General features: G+C 47.1%; 1 protein-coding gene across 7 annotated transcripts in view; it reads left to right on the top strand.

Annotated features, from left to right (window-relative positions):
• FGF12 (fibroblast growth factor 12) overlaps positions 1–17,475 on the top strand; it is a 291,558-nt gene that overhangs the window by 171,581 nt on the left and 102,502 nt on the right. Inside the window, exon 1 of one of the 7 annotated variants that reach the window (XM_061634548.1) lies at positions 7,957–7,978. The exons of the other annotated variants lie outside the window; for them this stretch is intronic. The gene's annotated coding sequence lies outside the window, so the exon portion shown is untranslated. Of the gene's footprint in view, positions 1–7,956; positions 7,979–17,475 lie in introns of those variants that run through there. 7 annotated transcript variants of the gene reach the window in all.

Raw genomic sequence — 17,475 nt, 5'->3', positions numbered from 1 at the left:
TCGATGGTATCAAACGCCGCTGAGAGATCAAGGAGAATCAACAGAGTCACACTCCCTCTGTCCCTCTCCCGACAAAGGTCATCATACAGGGCGACCAAGGCTGTTTCAGTGCCAAAACCGGACCTAAAACCGGATTGAAACGGATCCAGATAATCTGTTTCATCCAAGAGTGCCTGGAGCTGACCGGCAACCACCCACTCCAGAACCTTGCCCAAGAAAGGGACATTCGCCACCGGTCTATAGTTGTTAAGAACATCTGGGTCCAAAGAAGGTTTCTTTAACAGAGGTCTCACTACTGCCTCCTTGAGACTACCAGGGACTACTCCCTCTCTCAAGGAGGCATTTATCACCTCTTTGGCCCAGCCGGTGGTTTCGGTCCTGCCAGCCTTCACCAGCCAAGATGGGGAAGGGTCCAGAACAGATGTGGTCGCCCGCACCATTCCAAGCACCTTGTCCACTTCCTCGAGCTGCACCAGCTGAAACTCATCCAATAATGAAGGACAAGGCCGCGCTCTGGACACTTCAATGGATTCTGTTATAACATCAGAGTCCCGACGGATGCATGCAATCTTGTCCTGGAAGTGCTCCGCGAATTCGTTACAGCGGGCTTCCGATGTTTCTTTAGTATCGTGACAGCCAGAATGTAACAGTCCACGTACTACCCTAAAAAGCTCCGCTGGGCGGCAAAGAGATGATCTAATGGTGGCAGCAAAATAAAACTTTTTTGCTGCCCTAACCGCTTTTACATACATCTTAGTGGAAGCACTTACCAAAGCATGACTACATCCGTCAGGAGTTCGCCTCCATCTGCACTCTAGCCTCCTTCTCTCTTGCTTCATCACTCTCAGCTCCGGGGTATACCACGGTGCTGTATGAGTTCGGCACTGAAGGGGGCGCGTGGGAGCGATCGTGTCAATGGCCCGGGTCATCTCCGTATTCCACAGGTCAACCAGGGCCTCGACAGGAGCGCCAGTACTATCAGCCGGAAAGACTCCCAGAGCCGTCTGGAAAGCTACAGGATCCATAAGCCTCCGGGAGCGGACCAACTTAATAGGTCCCCCACCTCTGCAGAGGGAAAGGGCTGTCGTAAGTCTAAAACTCAGCAAGCGGTGATCTGTCCATGACAACGGAGTAGATGAAAAATACCCCGCCCTCAGATCACCATCTCCATGACCAGTGGCGAAGATCAAATCAAGAGTATGTCCTGATACATGCGTCGGGCCAGTAACAATTTGAGACAGCCCCATCTTCCTCAGGTGAGGCTGTCGATTTGCTAAACCGCTGCCTGGCGACAATGGACTGGATGAGAGCTAACAAACTGAGGCTCAATCCTGACAAGACTGAAATGCTGCTGGTGGATGGTTTCGGATGGTGGATATATACCCTGTCCTGGATGGGGTTACACTCCCCCTAAAGGAGCCCGTTTGTAGTTTGGGAGTCCTACTAGACTCTTCCCTCTCACATGAGGCTCAAGTAGCCTCGGTGGCACGGAATGCGTTCTACCAACTTCGGTTGGTAGCCCAACTACGTCCCTATTTGAGTAAGGAGGACCTTACATCAGTTGTACATGCTCTGGTAACCTCACGTTTGGATTACTGCAATGCGCTCTACGTAGGGCTTCCTTTGAAGACCGTTCCGAAGCTACAGCTAGTGCAAAATGCGGCGGCCAGATTGCTGACAGGGACCAAGCGGTCCAAGCATATAACACCTGTTCTGGCCCGCTTGCACTGGCTACCAATATGCTTCCGGGCCAGATTCAAAGTGCTGGTATTAACCTATAAAGCCTTATACGGCGCGGGACCACGATACCTACTGGAACGCCTCTCCCGATATGAACCAGCCCGTACACTATGTTCCTCTACGAAGGCCCTCCTCCGGGTTCCGACTCATAGAGAGGCCCGGAGGGTAGTGACAAGATCTAGGGCCTTCTCAGTGGTGGCTCCCGACTTGTGGAACAGTCTCCCCGAGGAGGTGCGCTTGGCGCCGACATTATTATCCTTTCGGCGCCAAGTTAAAACCTTTCTTTTTACCGAGGCATTTTAATCTGAAATTTAACTTAATTTAATTTAGTTTTAAATTGTTATAATTAATTTTAGATTGTTTTATATTTATATGCTTGTTATATTATATTGTATTTCTTATTGTATTCTTCATGTTCACTGCCCAGAGAGCTTTTGCTAGTCGGGCGGTATATAAGCTTAATAAATAAATAAATAAATAATATGTGTTGTTTTAAAGCACCTGGCTGGCTCCTGGGAGCTGTAGGCCAAAACATCTGGAGGACACCAAGGCTGGAGGAGGCTCAGATACCCTGCCATGCATTTAATGACCAACAATGCTGGAAAGGTTGGGGGTCCAACAGGGAAATGCCTCCATTGTGTTTTGAAGCAGAGGTGCCCATTTCCATTGCCAGGGAGGAGATGTTGCGGCAAGGTATCTTCCTTGCCTGGGACAGGAGGCTGCCAGTCCTGGCTGGCCTTTCTGCTGCAGCCGCTTCTGTGTGGCCACAGCCCTTCGAAGGAAGCCTTCCATTTTGCCGGACTCTCCACTGAGTCACCAGACTCTCCGTTCACTCACGGCCAGCCACATCTCAAAGAACAGCCAGGGAACGTGACCTGTTAGGGGATCCAACCTGAGCTGTTCATGTTCTCTCTTCAGAACACAGACAGACAGAATGGACCAAGTCCTATCTACTTTGTATGCTGTTTGTATTCTCATTGCACCAGGATGGGAAGTTTGTGAGAGGCTGACTTGCGACAGGCCAACCTGGGAGCAGGGATGTGGGACGTGGAAGTTTCCCCAGTGCATTATTTTTTTCCAAGGAGACTTTTTCCATTTCATAAGGTTATTAGCAACAATAAATGGATGCCAATTGCAAATGCAATATCAGGCAAGCTTGGCAGTTTCGGAAATAAATAAAATAGATCATGGTAAATTAGACCTCTCTTTACGGCATCAGCAATTTTTTCTGATGCAAACTCAAAACATTTCCCCAAATTACCCTAATTTGCACAGGAAAATTTTCTAGAAAACCCACATCACTGCTTGGGAACTCTGCTTTGAAATGTCACCCGTCAGGCTGCAACTGGCCAGGCACCTCCCACTCCCACACAAGAACACCTCTCATGTGGGGCCCAAGCTGGCTTGCCAGGCTGTTTCTTGCCTTTCCTCCATGGAACTCCCCTCCTGGTGCTGGTGGCAGCAGCAGCAGCGGCCAGTGTCAGCCCTGCTTAGCTTGAGCCCAGTTTCTGTACTGGGTGCCTTTGGACCTAACAACAAAGTCACTTCTAGGTTCCTCTGGGCATGCAGGGATCCAGCCCTGTTGGCACCCACAGGGGTAGCTTCAGGCCCTGATCAGCAGCTAATTTTAAATGGAGAAGGGCATATATGGAACAGAGGATGAGCAAACGGTCCAGTGCCTCCCCCGACTCACCCCCTGGAACCCGGATGTGGGCAACGGGCCCTTTATTCCCTCCGTGATTCCAACGTGGCTGTGGCAGAGTCCTTCCACCCTTATTAAGCACTGTGGCTTTAATAACAACATCAGCTTGAATATCAACAGAGGTGGAACTCTTGCCTTGTTCAGCTCAGATGCTCGTGACCTTTTGCTAGTCTTGACCTGTGCAGCTGAGGTGCTTGCCTGGGGATGGGGGGTGGGAACTGTGCCCCAAACTCTGTTTTGCCTTCACACTGGAAAGCAAGGGGTTAAGGAGCCCTTTGTCTCCATCTTGGCTCAGGCGAAAGTGGCTGAAGTGCATAGTGTGTGTGTGTGTGTGTTTTACAAGTAGGGCCCATGCAATAGCCCTGGTATGGGAATCCTTTGGGGTTGGCATTACGTTTGAAAGGTGTATTCATACTTTAGCTACCTAAAAGATGAAAACTCACAAGGCCAAGACTTTTACTTGCGATTGTGAGTCTTCAAACAAGCAGTTGTGCTTGTGTTTTGAGTCACACGGGGCTGCATGACTCACGGGGGTTGCCTCCGTGCGGTTATGCACTCAGCCAGAGCGTGTATCACTGACTGCACACGTTTGCACAGGGAGCACCTTTTGGCTAATGTGTATTATTCACGGAAATACACAGCAGGCAGCCATTTCAAAATCTGAGTGATAGTCCCTGAAATACGGCTATTAAAGTCAAATGATCTGGTGGGTGTTCATTTTCCTGCTTCCCTGAACAGATGTTGAATGCAAATTGCAAAATAAATGTAAGTGGGCAAGGTAGAGATCCATGAGCTCTCGGCTCACATGTTAAGTTGCCCCTGTGTGTAGGCAGCCATTGCAAGGGAATAAGAGGTATATAACTAAACCAGCCCTCAAAATTACAATTTTTGGGGGAGGGGGAGGGGGAATACGCCTGGAGACGAAGAGAAATTCAGCCAACATTTAGGAACCATATCTCTGTCTTTGTAGCTTTTAAAAATGGATGATCACATATACATACTCCGTGACCAGTTCACTCTGTTGTTCCCCCCTGCACAGGACCATTGCAGGAAATCTACGCAACGCCCTTGGCCCTTTCCCTAAATTAACATAGTCCACAAGGAGGTTCTCTTGGGCACAAGCCCACTCAAGATGAGTCAAAGTGTGCTATGGGGCATGCACACAAGAATGTTCCAGGGGGTTGCGCACCCCATAGTTCTGACCTGCCTCTCCTTCCTGCTTTGTTTCTGTGAATGGTGGCCCCAAACTGGAGCCACTCAAACTTTCTCTGTGCTGGCGATGGGTCAAGTCAGCATAGATCCCTTTTGAAAGGGGTCTTGAGATAAAACAGCCTTCCCTAACCTGGTGCTCTCCTGATACTTTGGATTACAACTCCCAGCAGCCCTGGCTGTATGATGCTGGGACTGATGGCAGCATGGCTGTGCCAGCTGGGCCTGATGGGAGTTGTAGTGCAAAACATCAGGAGGCACCAAGGTGGGGAAGGCCCCTAACTTCAGAGAGCAGGAGGCTGCTCCAGGGGCCGGTAGAAAAGGATGCCAAGTTCAGCCTTATCTTGGGTCATTTGTTCTAATGCCATTGATAACTCAGCTTTTTCGAGGAGGAGCCAGTCTGGTCCACGTTCTGGGTGATGATTCAAGTCTTTATTTCTTCCTTTCTTCCCCCCCCCTCTCTCTCTCACCAAATCAATCATTCTAGAAACTGTCAGAAGGAAATTATGGAGGTACAGGCCTTGCCTAGCCTGGGGAGCTGACTTGCTACAAAAAGCAGATTGCCTCCGATTTGGTTGGATGTTGTGTTGGTATCTATTGCCACAGCTGCTGCATTGGTGCTTTGATGCTCGAAAGGGCTGTGGTCTCCTATTTGTGGTGAAAAGTTGGCTGTCGCCTACCTGTCACCTGTGGGTGGAGGCTTTTTGGGTGAAGTACAGTGGCTTCATGGAATGATCACAAACATTCTGACTACTGGGTGCAGGGAGAAGGATTTTGTCTGCATTAGGATAAAGGTTCTGTGAAGGGAAACGGGAAGGCAATGTGATGTGGGGAACGTCATAGAGAACTGGGACAGGAGGCAATGGTTCTCTGCTTCAGACAGGCCAAAAGAGCTTGGTGAGCTGGAGGAAGATGTGGAGGCACTTGAGGCCAAAGAAGGACTGGTGTTGATTTTAAGTACGCAGACGACTAGGGATGCATGAAGATCCACACCATACATTTAATGCACATCCAACACACATTTAAAGCACATGACTTCCCTCATGGAATCCTGAGAGCTGTGGTTCCCCCCTCACAGAGCTACGTCCCAACACCCTTAATAAACTACAGTTCCCATGATTCTTTGGGAGAAGCCATGTGCTTCAAATGTATGGCTTTGCCACCATCTGCTCTTGGATGCCCACAGGACATCACAGATATTCTTGCCTCTCTGATCACCTTTGGTGAACATGACTTTTGTTTCTTTCCCTTTAAATATTTGCAAGAACTGATGTGCATTTGCATGTATGTGTGTGTGTGTGTGTAATTGTGGCGTTGTCTGTATTCATCCTTAGTCCCCTCCCCTTTGCTTAGCATACACAAGAGGTTCTGCATCCGTCCTCCGAATATATTTTCTGTCCATGATGGAAAGCAAATTGTATAGGATCAGACCTCATCTGGGCATGTGATAATTGTCCACACCAGCAGAGCAGTAATATCTATGTTGGGCACAGAGCCTCACAGTTCAGCGCAGCATTCCTAAAACAGTCTTTGGACTGCAGGCATCCTGTCTATTGTGTTTGTTCCACCTGTTCTTTAGTTCTCACCTTGTCAGGGCCAGCAGTGAGCTGCAGGTCATCTGCAAATGTGTCTCCCACTTCTGCAGCTCACCTCGTGCATACGATGCATGCTCAGAAAAGTCTTGCTGCGATAGACCATGTTGTCACTAAGCTGCTCAAACAACCTTGTTTTGCCTCAGCATTACTGCAGCACTGTTGATGCAGACAGGACTTTACAGGGGAACATAAGCAAGAATGGTCAATTTTAACTGATTAAAATTGTTACCTCCACTGCCGGAGGCAGTATGCTTCCAAACAGCAGTTGCCGGAAACTGCAGGAGGGGAGGGTGCTCTTGCGCTCAAGTCCTGCTTGCAGGCTTCCCATAATGGGCATCCGGTTGGCTACTGTGAGAACAGGATGCTGGAGTAGATGGGCCATTGGCCTGATCCTGCAGACTCTTCTTATGCCCTTATGATAATTTTAACTGATGTTATTCTTTGTATCACCACAGAATATATAGAAACACCAGTGTTAAATTGGCATGTAAAATGTTGAAATAAATACATTGGCCTGTATTCAGTTAACTCTTTGTGTCCTCTCCTCCCCTTCTGTGTGCTCCGCACCATCCCCAAATCTCCTGTGGAGGGTTGGGGGAAACCCTGGAACAGATTTAGGGGACATGTAAGGGGATAAGAGGAAGAGATCATTCCATTGTTTCGCTTAGTGCTACGTTGAAAACGAACAATAAATAAGAAAATAGATTGGGCAGGTCTCAGCTTCCAAGAGCTTGCTATCTCAGTTAATCCATGGGGGAGAAAACAGAGAGTGGCAAGAACTGACCATTGTTCCTTTATCACATATTTACTTCATCCTTCCTCCAGTTGTGCTGGTTGGGGCTGATGGGTGTTGTAGTCCAAAACATCTGGAGGGTGCCAGATGGCGAAGGCTGTCATAGCCATGAGCCTTGTCCTGCCCTTGTCGTTCGTGTAAATCATGGCTGATTCAGAGAACCCTATAAGGAATCTATGGCTGCGGACACACCGTACATGCAAGGCACATTTTTCCATCAAAGAATCCTGGGAACTGTAGTTTGTTAAGAGTGCTTGGAATTGTAGATTTGTGAGAGGTCAACTACAGTTCCCAAGATTCTGTGTGTGGGGGAGAGAATGTGCATTAAAGGTGCTTTAAATATATGGTGTGTTCGCAGCCTTAGAAGCAGTCTCAAGCTTGCTTTCCTGAGGACCTCTTCACACCTGACCGGAGTTGCCCAGAAGCCACTAATCAGTGGCCAGAATCCACTGTCAGCACCCTTATCAGGAGACGCGGTGAGGTGATCGCCTCGGGTGGAGCATTGTGGGGCTCCTTCAGGGCGGCAGAGTGGGAGACTGTCAGTCTTGACCCATGGTGGACAAGCCAATGGGAGGCTCTCCCATAAAAGCATGCATGAGAGAAAGTTCCCAGGGCATTGCTGCCCATGTTCATAATGAGTGAGTGTGAGGAGGTGTCTGTGTGCTCCATTTGCATTTTCTGCCACAGACTCCAAAACATGTTGGGCCTGGTTGGGATCTCGTGCGCCTCTATTAATGTCTCTGAAGACAATCCGCTTTTTATCATTTATTTAATTTCTTGGCCTTCCGTCCCCATCAGGTCCCAGGACAGTTGTAAAACAATTTACAGCCACAGGAATAGGATGGGTCCTATGAAAACATGTGTATCGGGCGTCAAGTACCAGGGTAAAGAGGTGCATCTTCTTCAGCATACAAGGAAACAACATAACGAAGGTGCCAGGTATGCCTCTTTGGGAAGGGAGTTCCACAGCTTGGGGGCTGCCACAGAGAAAGTCCTCTCCTCGACTGCCATGCCCTGAATTTCTGAGGGCGGTGGAACTACCAAGTGGGCTCCTCTGCTGATTTTGACACCCAGGAGGGTCTGTAGGGAAGGAGGCAGTTTCTCAGAAATTTGGGGTCTGTGTCATGTAGGGCTTTAAACATTAATGCGAGCACCTTGGTCTGGGCCCAGAAGCGAAATGGCAACCAGTGGGTTGTGCAGTTGAGACATTACCTGGCCCCCACCTACAGCGCCCTGCCGTCTGTTCCTGTGCAGAGTGCTTGTGGTGAAAAAGACAGGTCTATTTTCCTGCCAGTTTTAGCTTACATCTGCTAAAATGTAACATGTGAAGTACATTGCCAATAGATAGATAAGCAGTCCTGGTTTATCTGCATCTTGGGGTAGAGACGCACTCACTGTTCTGCCAGTTCCAGTGCGCTTCCCCCTCTGTTTTCTGAAAATGAGGGCACATGATGCTCGTCAAACCCTACCTCTTTTTACTGTAAAACCTGGTTGGATCAGCTTGAATGCATTTTTTTTTAATTCGCTTCAGACAGATTTCAGGACTGATCGGCAGATCAACTCATTTGCCCCTCCAGGGGTGTCCAACAGAAACACTTTGCTGTAGGCGACTAGTGTGCTCACAGCCTCTTTAGACAGCTACTGTGTAATCTTAAATCTGCATTTTCTTCCTCTCTGCTCTCTATCCGCCTTGGAAATCTTTGTGTATGTGATGTTGTTGGGTCCACACCCTGAGTGGGGAGGTATTGATGGGGATTGTTTGCACAACATTGAGTCACTGGGGCTGGCAGGGGGAGCTTTTGTCCATGGATCTGAAGCACTCTGCACCACCACAAGGTACAATAGGGGCTTATTTGCAGTGGGTGGATGTGCAGGGATGCATTGCCTATATGGAGTTTCCTACTTTGCCAGCAGCCTGTATTAATACATAGGTGGCATTATCCTGCTATGTTCCTACCCGGAGGGAAGTATTTTTGATTTCCACAGCGGGAGGGTTTTGGAGAATTTGAACACCGGCTTAAAGCTTACTTATATAGCTGAGCTTGCCTGGGCTTGCCACTGGGCCAGAAATGTTGGCCTGCACATTTTATGGAATAAAATAAATGACTTGATGGCATTACATGAAGATGTTTGAGAGAGAGAGATCAAATGAAGTCTCAAGGGCTTCCGAAGTGACAGTTTAGAGTTGCTGCTTTTCTGAAAATTGGTTCTTGAGAGTTTTGGTTGTCACTTATGAGAGACCTTCTGAGCCTTGCATGGTGGGGTGGGTGTTTTCCATCCTTTTCTTGCTTGTAATTTTTTTTTATCCTGTTAAGAACAATATACAAGTGAAGGAAGCTTTGGAGGCTCAGGAAGGAGGCCGCAGCGCCGTTTCAAATGGGGACATGGTTTCTTTGCCCCTGTGGGGTCCAGAGAGCCCATGCACAATCTGTGTGACACTCCGACCTGAACACGGTCCACCAGTCATATACGGTAGTCAAACGCTGGCGTGGCAGACCTCCTGTTTCTGCTGCTTGTCCAGGAGTGCAAGAATTGCCCAGCACCTGGGAGGCCACAATACGCTGGTGGGCTGCCTTCTGCTTTGTGTGCCACGTGATGTGCAGGTCTGGCTGAAACAGATGAGGAAGCTGGAGGGCTTTTCGTACCTTGTACCCATGCGTGGTACACAGCGCACCCTGCCAAGCCACTTCTCCTTCTGCCTGCACTATGAGGGAGGGATTTCCTCATAGGTGGATGGAAGCAATGCAAGGAAAGACTCCAAGAAAGGAGAAAAAAGCTACTCTTGGCTGTGAGGTTTAGGGTGGGCTACTGGATTCCATTTGTCCACGCTCCTGTTCTTCAGCAGGATCGCAAACTCGGGATCATTCAGCGCAGACGAGGCATTCCTAAGCCAGCCTATGCCAACCTGGTGCCTTCCAGACATTTGGGGGGAGCTCCCCCAGCGGATGTGTTTTCTTTCCTATCATGCAACTTCAGCAGTTCATAGTCCAAAACATCTGGAAGGCACCAGGTTGGCAAAGGGGCCGTATCTAGATGCTTCAAAATGTCATTCTGATGCTTAAGGATTTGTAGCATTTCCCCCTGCAATCTTGTCCCATCATAAAATATAAAGTGGAGATGAACCCCTCTGCTAAAAAAATGCAGATTAGAAACAAATGAAGAAGGGAGTGTTCACTTTGTGATTAAAAAAACAAGATTGTTTGCATCAGCTAGGTCACACTCTGTGGCTACAAGTGAACCAGGAGCTCCTGGGCTTTCCATGAAGTTGCTGAGTTTCTTCCAACTCGAGTTCTACTCCTTGAATCTGTAAATAATTTAAAAAATCAGAGGTTGATGTGAGCTGTGTTGCCATAATCCCAAGGAAAATCACTTCCACAGTGGCTGTTTTCTTTCCCATCGTACAAATAGTAACTTCAGAGGAGTGATTTTCATCAGGACCACAGCTGAGGAAGAAAAGAGTTAAACTCTCCCTACCCATCCACTGGAATCCCAATAATTAACAGCCTCCCCAGTGGGTAATGTTAACAAATAAAGAAGCATGCAGGTTCAATGAGAAGACACAAGACTATCACATCTGCTGGGTCCTGAGCGGAGAGGCAACTCTGAGCAGCCTCTGACCACCCAGTTCAGTTGTGCATTCCCACACTTGCACCTTCCTAGCTCAGGGGGGGACAGGCACCAGGCTCATAAGAGATACTTGGCTTATTTTTGTTAGAACCTGGAGGTCCACCAACTGGCACTGGGTGCAAAAGACATCCATACAGTGAGAACTGAAGAATTTGAAGGCCAGGAATTTGTTTTCCATACCAGAACTGAACTGAGATCACAGCTCTGCCACACAAAGACCTCATCTTCCGCACTATAAATTTAAAGCAGCGTCATACCACTTTGAACAGGCATGACTTTCCCCAAAGAATCCTGTAGTTTACAAAGCATGCTGAGATTTGTCAGGACACCTCCCCCCCCCATTTACCTCACAGAGTTGCAATTGCCAGAGCAGTTTAACAGTCCCACCCTCTTCCCAGGGACCTCTGGGGATTGTAGTTCTGTGGGAGGATCTGGGGGTCTCCTCAGAACTCAGAGTCCTTCACAAACTATGGCCAGTGAGCCAGTGTGGTATAGCATTGAGAGTGTCAGACTGGGACCTGGGAGACCAGGTTTTAAATCCCTGCTTGGCCATGAAGCTCACTGGGTGACCTTGGGCCGGTTGCTGTCGCTCAGCCTAACCTACCTCACAGGGTTGTTGTGAGGATAAAACTGGGAGGGGGAGAACCATGTTTGTACCTCACCAAGGATGGAGGAAAAGTGGGACATAAACATAATAATAACATAAATAATAAATAAATACAGTTCCCAGGATTTTTTGGGGAAGCCATGACTTTCAAGTGCTGTGATGCTGCTTGCAACGCATGGTGCACATGGTGCAAAGATCCACACCTGTTGTCCTGATCCCCCTCCTGCTTTTAACATTTATTCCAGTGGGTGTCATTTTGTTGTTGCCGTCCTTGAATAATTGAGTTAGAAATACCTGCCAATCACCCAGAGACCTACCAGCAGATCTCGAGGTACCTTCTGCCCACCCTTTCCCTGGATTCCTGATCTGCTGCAGGACAAGATCTCACTGTGGGTGCAGGCTCTGCTTGGTACCTCTCTGAGGAGGGATTTACCATGTGGCTCTTGGGTACCCAGATCTAGCCAGCATCAGCTACAAATAGGAGAGGGAGTGATTTTTGAAACAACCTTTGTTCCTGGCTGTCATATTTATCTCTCCGTGATACCAACTTTCTTTTTTTTTTTTTTTTTTTCAATAATTTTTATTCAGATTTTCATAAAACATACAAGACAAAATCATAAAACATTCAAAGACAAAAAACAAAATCAAAAATAGTTAAACAAAAAGAAAAAAAGAAAAGAAGAAAAAAAAAAAAACAAAAATAAAAAATAAAGAGTAAAATATTGACTTCCCATTTGTCAAACATCAAATCAGTTATAAGTCTATAATATATAGCAATCCTGTCTCTTAAGTCATATTATAAAATCACTTTCCTCCAGTAGTTATCTTACTTAATCATCAAATCTCATAAACATTACTTTATTCTTTCCACAAAAAGTCAAAGAGAGGTTTCAATTCTTTAAGAAATATATCTATCAATTTTTTTTTCCAGATAAGCATATCGATTAATCCATCTCATTACTAATTATGATAATCTTATTGTCATAACCATAGTCAAAATAAACATTTCAATTAATCCATCACATCAGAATCTGTTAGGTTCAGTAATTTCAGTAGCCATTGTTCTATTATCCCTATTAGTTCCATTTTCCATCTTCCATCTTCAGTAGTCTTGTTAAGTCCAGTAATTTCAGTATCCAATCTTCCATTATCAGTATTCCATAATAATCTTGCTGTCAAAGCCATAGTCATATAGTAAGAGTCTGATGGGAATTACCTCTATCCCAAATATTTTCTTGCCATCCATTCTGAATAGGTTGCTGAAATACTGCTGTAAAATCATATCTCTGTTCTTTTTTTCAAAATACACTGGGTCATCTCTTAAAAGTTTTTCCATTGTCACATGGCTGCAGTTAATTCCCTAGATTTTCTCTATATTGGGCTCCATCACATCATTCCAGTCCAGAAGATAATCCATGCCATTAATAACTTTATCTCTAGAATCTTCATTAATTTCTTCAGAGATAACATTGAGTTCCAAACAATAGATTTTATTTCTAAAGTCCATAGACTCCAAATCTTGTTCCTGTTCCACGTTTGTTCCAATCTCCGGGATCTCCTCTCTCACAGGGACCCCTATTCCAGTCTCCAGGGTCTCCTCTCTCACAGGGACCCCTATTCCAATCTCCGGGGTCTCCTCTCTCACAGGGACCCCTTCCAGGGTCACCTCTCTCACAGGGACCCTTATATCTTTAATCTCCTGCTTCATTTTACTCAATTCAATTTTCGTTATCTCAATCTCATTCATTATTCTCTGAAACATAGTTATTTCCAGATTCTCAGCCACTTTCTTAATTGCCATTTTAAAAGAAAAATATAGGAAAACCACTTCTTATTTCAGCAACAATTGGGTTAATGCTCCAAACTTGGTGACATCACAGTATAAACAGAGCAGACAGCCTTATCTCTCCAATAGTTAAGTAAACAAAATGCAGTTCCCAGGATCGAAGCAATTAATGGCAATCGTCAAGAAACAGATTCGTCAAAATAAAATAGACCAAAAAGAGAGTAGTCTCAAAACAGTATAATATTTTTCAAAATAAAAATCTGGAATAGAAATCCCTCTTCTGTGTGTATCTTTAGAATGCAAATCCAGGACAGCTTTTTGCAACAAAAACAGAGATAAGCTATTAATTAGTGCGTAGCAGAGAGAAGTTACGGCTCCCCAGTGAGATGTCAAAAACTGATCAATCTGGCAAATCTCTTTTAAACAGCAACAATTTAAGTCAAGTAAAAGAAAAATATAGAAAGAAGGGTGCTTGCCTGTTAGTGCGTTCTCTCTTAGAAGATAAGATGAACGTTCGCTTTAACAGATAGAGCTTGCTGTTGAAAATCCGTCCCACCTTCGTCGGCTGGACCTCGTCCCATAAATTAATGAGATCTGGTCGTCCCAACAAAAATAGGCTTTGAGGTTAATCTCTTCGTTTCTCCCTACCCGGGAGAAGTTTAATCAGTCAAAAAAAAAAGAAAAAACTGACTGATATATCTGAATAAGCTTCTTTTGAGGCAGGAGCCCGTCTCAAAAGCAGGCACAGGCTAAGTCACCCTTCCCGGAAGTCCGATACCAACTTTCTTTTTAATTATTATTTTTTAATTGTTTTGCTCCTGGGAGTCTTCTGACCAAGTGCTGTTTTGAGCCCCAAACTAACGCTCTCCTCTTTTGCAACTGCCGTTTTGCTGGCCAGCTTTTTCTCCTGCCCTGGTGACGCATCTGACTGTGGAATTGGAGTGTGGGTGGAGGAAATTGCTCTTTAAAATACAAGTGCAGGAAAAAGCTTCATTCCTGGGGGAAGGTGCCATATGCGTGAATGGAGAGTGGGGTGGGCCATATTCAGTGACTGGATTTCCAAGTTAAGTTGGAGGGGCTTTGAACTGGTGGCTCTAGTTCAGTCCTTCTTGTGTTGGAAGTAGTGACTGAGATGCCCATTTGTTACTGGTTGATAATAGCTGCCAAATTTTGGAAAGCTACAAGAGGGAAATTCATTTTTCAGTGTACAAATTAGCTTGTGAAGGGGCTGAGCTGCGTTGCAAAGTGACATTTCCTTTGATTTAGCAAGCCCAGCCCTTGAAATGGAAGGTCAGTGGTCGAGCACATGCTTTCATGCAGAAGTTCTTGGGTTCAATTCCTGGCATCTCCAGGTAGGCCTTGGAAAGCCGCAGCCGACAGTTCAGACGATGCTGGGCTGGATGGACCAGTGCTCTTGTCTCGGCATGAGGCAGTTTCCTATATTCCTAATGATATAATTGAGTGGACTGCAACAAAAGTAAACAGCTGGTATAGCCCAGTGGGGAGGAGAGCCTGACTGGGAGTCCAGAGTCTGTGAGTTCAAATCCCTGCTCGTGTCTCCTGGGTGTCAGGGCCAGCTAAAGATCACCCCACAGGGAGTGGCTCAGGGGTTACGTGCCCTGCCACCTGTGCAGCCGTGGGCAAGCTGCAGAGTCCCAAGGAGCCCAGTTGCCCCCCAGCTGGCAGTTGCAGACAAGGGAGGGGCTGGCTTGTGCAGCTGTGGCAAGCTGAGCAGGCCCTAGCCAGCTGGGGAGGACTAGCCTCAGAGGGAGGCAATGGGAAACCCCCTCTGAATGCCGCTTACCATGAAAACCCTCTTCATAGGGTTGCCATAAGTTGGGATTGACTTGAAGACAGTCCATTTCCATTTACAGCAAAAGTGGCACAAACCAGGCTGAGATCAGATTGCAGGCAGGGAGAGAAACCCATTTTAAAACAAGATGGGTCCAGCATACAATCTGAACAGGGCTTCCTCAGCAGGGTCTACAATCATATATCTTGCTTCCACTGCTGGCAAAGCCAAATTCACATTTGCAGGTGCCAGTGTCATGTTTCCAGGGGCCAGCGTGGCAAAGGGAGAGAAACCAGCCAAGGCTTTTCAAACCTTGCCCTTTTGTCTGAGTGGCAGTGCCCATCCCAGAGTGGTGTGGGACATTCACGGGAGTCCGGGGCCCTGCCCGCACCCTCAGCACCACCCGCTTCAAGCTGTCTGTGCCAGGGGTCTTGCGCCTTGGGGTCCTGGCCACTGCTGCTTTCAAGGGTGCTGCTCCATCCTGTGTGGCCCTCAGACTCTACAGAGCAGGCAGAAGTGCTGAAAAGACATCTCAGCATGGCATTAGCTGTGGGGGCATAGGAGCTCCCCCATCCTTCATTCCCAATTCTTGTTCCCCTTTTAACATTTTCAGTCTTGTTCCACGTCCTCATGCTTACTTTGTTCAAAACAGAAGGCTGGGTTTTCAGTAACTTTCCAGGAGCCTCATCTTCTCACAAATAAGGACACATCGCTTACTGAGCTGAAGACTCTCTCCTTCCCATCCCGCTAGCCCCTTTGGTAGTTCTTCATTGCATAATTTGTTTATTTACAGCATTCATGCAATATAAAAGCCCCTTGGGCAGCCACTTGAAAGTTTGGACTAAAACCCAGGCCGCATTCACGCCATTCATTTATTCAGCTGCTGTTCTACTTTATTTATTTTATTTATTTATTTCATTCCATTTCTATACCGCCCTTAGCCAATGGCTCTCTGGGCGGTTCACAGCAAGGAATAAAATACAATACAGTAAAATAAAAATCAGATAAAATCACTAAAAACATACAACATTCAACATTGAGCATTTATGGGAAGTGTAGTTTGTGAAGGGTGCTGAGAGTTGTTAGGAGAGCCTGGTTCCCCTCACAGAGCTGCAATTGCCAGAGTTCTCTGGGAAGAGGGAGTGACTGTTACGTCTCTCTGGAAACTCGCTCTGTGAGTGGAATGGGGCTCTCCTAACAGCTATCAGCACCCTTTAAAAACTATGTTTCCTAGGGTTCTTTGGGGGAAGCCATGACTATTTAAAGTGGGATAGTAGTGGGATAAATGTATGGTGTGAATGTGGCCCCAAAGTGGATTCCCTGCCCCACTGACATCAGAGCCAGCAGCCTGCCGTGGTTCTAGGTCATGTTCATGGCTGTTCATAATCTGCACTATAGATCCTGGGCAACTGGTGGGATTAAGAAGCATGGCTGATGCACAGGGGGCTGCTGGCCCTTAGTCCTCATTCTTGGCTGGCATCAGTGTGCAGGACCAGTTGGGCCAATTGCTGTGAGAGGCTGGGCTCCCATTTGGAGGTCTCGGAAGAAGGGGGAAATGCCCCTTTCCTCTGGAACTCTTGTCCTGCGCCGCCAGGACCTCCTTGCCAGTCCACATTCTGCTGCATCGAGAAATGCTGAATTCAGAAACCTGCATGAAGCCTTTGCCCAGCTGGATCCATTTCTGTTTGTTTTCTTGAGAGCAAAGAGCTCTACAGGACGGGGGCCCAGTCAGCCCTGCTTGTTGTGCCCCTGGCTGACTCTCCGCCTTCTTCCCTTTTTCCCAGCCAGTTCCTACATGTGCCAGCCCTGCCTTTGCTATCTTCAGGTCTAGAAGCTTCAGTTCTGTGCTTGAGATGTCAAAGCCCGCGCTTATGACAAGAGAATGACAGAGCCCAGCAAGGGGCTGCGAATGCTGCCACGTGGGGCAACCCCACCGCAAAGCACAATCCGCAGGAATGGCTTTCCGGGCACTGTTGTTTAGGAGAAAGATCCTCCTTTGCTTGTTTTTGTGGTGCACTTGTGGTGTCTCCTGTGCTGTGAGGACTTGCCAGTGTTCGGAAGATGTTGCCAGAGGCTTTGTCTTTGCCAAAATGGGTTTAAAATATTTGTTTGTGTTGACTGAATGTTTCCTGCCTGAGATTTAAACCTTCCATTCTTCTTTCTCTGTGTTGAAGCTGGAGCTGTCAGATTGGGGGTGGGGGTGATTGATGAGTCGGCTGAGCACCTTCATCTCCTTAACGATGCTGCTGCCATTCAAAAGGGAAAGAGTAAACAGCTAGTAATTTGCTTAAATTAACTCCCAGCTTGCTTGCCTTGAAAGGAGTGTTCCAGAGCATTTGAGGAGCAGTCCGGTGGCTTCCAAACTGAGTCAGTGCAAAAAGGGACCCTTCCCCAAAGAAGCCAGGGGTCAGCCTTGCCATCGATCCATAATCATTCCACTAGTATGAGATGGGAGACATCAGATGCCTGCCAGGGGGTCTCAGCCCTCCATGGTCCAAGCCTCTGGTTCAGCAGGATTCCCAGCCTAAAGTAAAGAGGCAAAACATCCTGCTGACTTGGATGTAAAGGCAATGGAAACAAATGGGGCTTGCTCCCAAGGGATCATATGGCCAAGCAGTGAGAGG

This window comes from Rhineura floridana, chromosome 7 (genome assembly GCF_030035675.1).
Source record: "Rhineura floridana isolate rRhiFlo1 chromosome 7, rRhiFlo1.hap2, whole genome shotgun sequence".
NCBI lineage: Eukaryota > Metazoa > Chordata > Lepidosauria > Squamata > Rhineuridae > Rhineura > Rhineura floridana.
Note: the sequence above shows the minus strand (reverse complement) of the source record. Positions and strands in the feature narration are given on the sequence as shown.